Source organism: Mesocricetus auratus, unplaced genomic scaffold, assembly GCF_017639785.1.
Source record: "Mesocricetus auratus isolate SY011 unplaced genomic scaffold, BCM_Maur_2.0 Super-Scaffold_100033, whole genome shotgun sequence".
In the NCBI taxonomy this organism is placed as follows: domain Eukaryota; kingdom Metazoa; phylum Chordata; class Mammalia; order Rodentia; family Cricetidae; genus Mesocricetus; species Mesocricetus auratus.
In genome coordinates, this window is record NW_024429213.1 from 5,816,406 (window position 1) to 5,819,467 (window position 3,062).

At 43.5% G+C, this 3,062-nt stretch overlaps 1 pseudogene; it reads right to left on the reverse strand.

Moving 5' to 3' along the window:
• Positions 1-1,411: 1,411 nt before the first annotated feature.
• Positions 1,412-2,353, reverse strand: LOC121135232 (annotated as a pseudogene).
• Between the last annotated feature and the right edge of the window lie 709 nt (positions 2,354-3,062).

The window sequence follows — 3,062 nt, forward strand, 5'->3', positions numbered from 1 at the left end:
CAGGAGGCTATATTAATTATGAAGCTGTTGGCCGTTTGCTTGTTTCTTACTGGCTATCTCTGACTTAAGTATTTACTCCATAATTGTAAAACTAAGTATTTCTCTTACCGGAGAAAAGCGTCTAGACCTCTGATCCCTATGGTGGCTACTTCGTGGCTGCCTGTGTTTCTCTTTCCCAGAATCCTCCTCAACTCCTTGTCACACCTATCTTTCTTCCCTATTGGCCAACAGTGCTTTATTGGCATATACACAGGACTTCCCCATGAATCTTTCCTTTCTGCAGACATTCCTTGGGAATCTCACTGCTTTCCCTGGCTTGGCTCTGAGTCATTGACTAGAGATTCCCTTGAATTTAAGCAAAGCATCCAAGTCAGTATCAGAATGCTGGAATCTGCCTGACAACTCAGTGCAGGTATAAACTCAGTGCAGTCTTCTCCTATCCACTCTCATTCTAAGCACAGCATTTCCCAGTGCCCTGGGCTACCTTTCTTAATAAAGACTGCCTCAAGCTGCTCTGTAGCCATGTTTTTTAAGGCCTAACAACTCTTTTAGGGCACAAGGGAAGTGACTTGGGCCCTTTGAAGAAAAGCAGTATTTCACAACCCTGGCTGCAGTACATTTGGGAGCTCCTTTGTTATGAAGGTGACTTTCAGGCCTAACTGAATTTGACTTTTTTTTAAATGATTCTCTTCCAGACCTTATTTTCTGGACCTAATTGGCACATGTAGCACTTATTTGGAGTGAACTATATTTGCCAAGTTGTAGCTCAGGAAAAAAATATGTCTTGTATCCTCAAAATTTACATATATTTCCAGCCTTTCCAGAGGCTCAGGACTGCTTCTATTTCTTGAGTATTTTAGGTTCCTTTCCACTGTGTATACCTATAGAAGGAATCATATTTGTGGCTTTGTTGTGTGATTTAATCTCCGGCTACTCCAGACCATTTCTGGAGTGAGGAGCACAGCAATATGAGAGACAAAAGCCAGAGAAGTAGAAAGAACAGAGGAAGATAGATGTAACCAAGAAATAAGAGTTTCCTTTCACCTTGAATTTTATTTCATCAAATGTCCTTTTTTTCAACTACCTTCTCTGTCTTCTATTTCAGGATAGGATATTAAATGACATTTTAATATTTGATATACAAAAATCTTTTTTTAAAAAACCACAATATAAATTATATATTATAACTTCTGACATGCAACAGTGAGTTTTCATAATGAAAAAATAACTGGAAGGTGATCTTTGAAAGTAAAAACACTTTTGAATTATGAGTGCTTATGTCTGGTTTCTACATGTATTAATTGCTGTGTTGTATTTTAATTAAGCAGGAACAAAGATGTTTTTTTCAGCTTGTAGAAACTTTATTTTCCTTCCACCTTTTTCCCCTTTGCTTGGGTGTCTGCAGAGCCTCTCAGGACCACTCAGTGGTGGCCCCAACCCACTCAGCAGTCTGTGCTGTGGGAGCTTCTGACCAGTCCTCAGTGGCTGGCTGGGCACTCCAGTCTTCAGTAGGAAACTGCTGGATGGGTACAGAGGGTACCTGCACACCCCGACTAGTCGGCGACCTCTGAGCAGCGGTGAACTCAGGCACTGGCGCCGTACAATCACCCTGAAATTCCTCCTTGGTCACAGCCTTCTCGGCAGCAGCCTGCTCCTCCTTCTCAATCTCCCCTGGCCCTGGGTCTCTGTAGAAGTAAAGGTCAGGCATGACCTCCCATGGTTGCTCTCGGGAGATAGTGCCACGCATGCAGAGTACTTCCAGGGCCAGCATCCACCACATCAGACCCACTGAGTGAGCTCCCTTGTTATTGCACGGGATGGCAATGTCCATGTAGTGCAGAGGAGAGTCTGTGTTACACAGAGCAATGGTGGGCAGGTTGACTTAAGATGCCTCGGTGAGGGGCTGGTGGTGAGCTCTGGGGTCAGTGACCACTAGAAACCGTGGTTCCCGGAAGGCTGCTTGGATCTGGTTGGTGAAGGCGCCAGGAGTGAAACGGCCAGCAATTGGAGTGGCCCCGGTGGCAGCGGCAAACTTCAGCACAGCTCGCTGCCCAGTGTTCCTGGAGGAGATAATGCTGACATCAGCGGGGTTCTCAATGGCAACGATGGCCCGGGCTGCCAGCAACAGCTTCTCCCACGTCCTCTTCAGATTTATGATGTAGATACCATCACTTTTCCTTTTGTAGATGTACTGCTCCATCTGAAAGTCAAGGTTGGTGCCACCTAAGTGGGTTCCGGCAGCAAGGGACTTGAGGACATTTTCCTCCTTCATCTGCAGGACATCAAGGGCTCCGGACATTGTGTAAGTTTCCCTTTTAAGTTACGACGGGAATCAAGAACAATGCCGTATGGACCCATCCCAGGGCAGCACGGAAAGCAGGAACAAAGATTTTTTAACAGAATGTAAAATACAAAATAAAGGACTTTTATGAGAAAAAAATTCACAACAGAAACCAGAAATCAACAACACACCAAATGTGCACACTTCTATTGTGAAACTACACACTTAATGGTGATGAATTTTACATGCCTATTCACTGCAGAACAGACATTTGACCAAACATTATCTACATGAATTTATGTCCATGTTTCTATGTGAGATGAATATATGAATCAGTAGATTTAGTAAAGCTTACTAGTCCCTCTAGGTCAGTGGTTCTTAACCTGTGGGTCTTGATCCCATTATGGGGACTCACAGGGGTTAGCTAAGGCCATCAGAAAACACAGATGCTTGCATTACGATTCATAACTAACAAAATTATAGTTTTGAAGTAACAATGAAATAGTTTTATGGTTGGGGATCACCACAACATGAGGAACTTTATTAAAGAGTCACAGAATTTAGAACCACTGCTCTAGGGCAATGGGCCTTGTCCTTTCGGCTGAAGATCTAAATAGAAGAAAAGACTGGGTAAGCGGTAATTTTACTAGGAGAATTGCTTGAGCTGGGAATATAGGTCATTTTCAGCCTTTAGACTGAAGATGAGGACTGAGCTCTTCTTGGGTCATACACATGCTGCCTTTTAGAAGAAAATTTATACAGTCAGTTCTTCTGACACTCA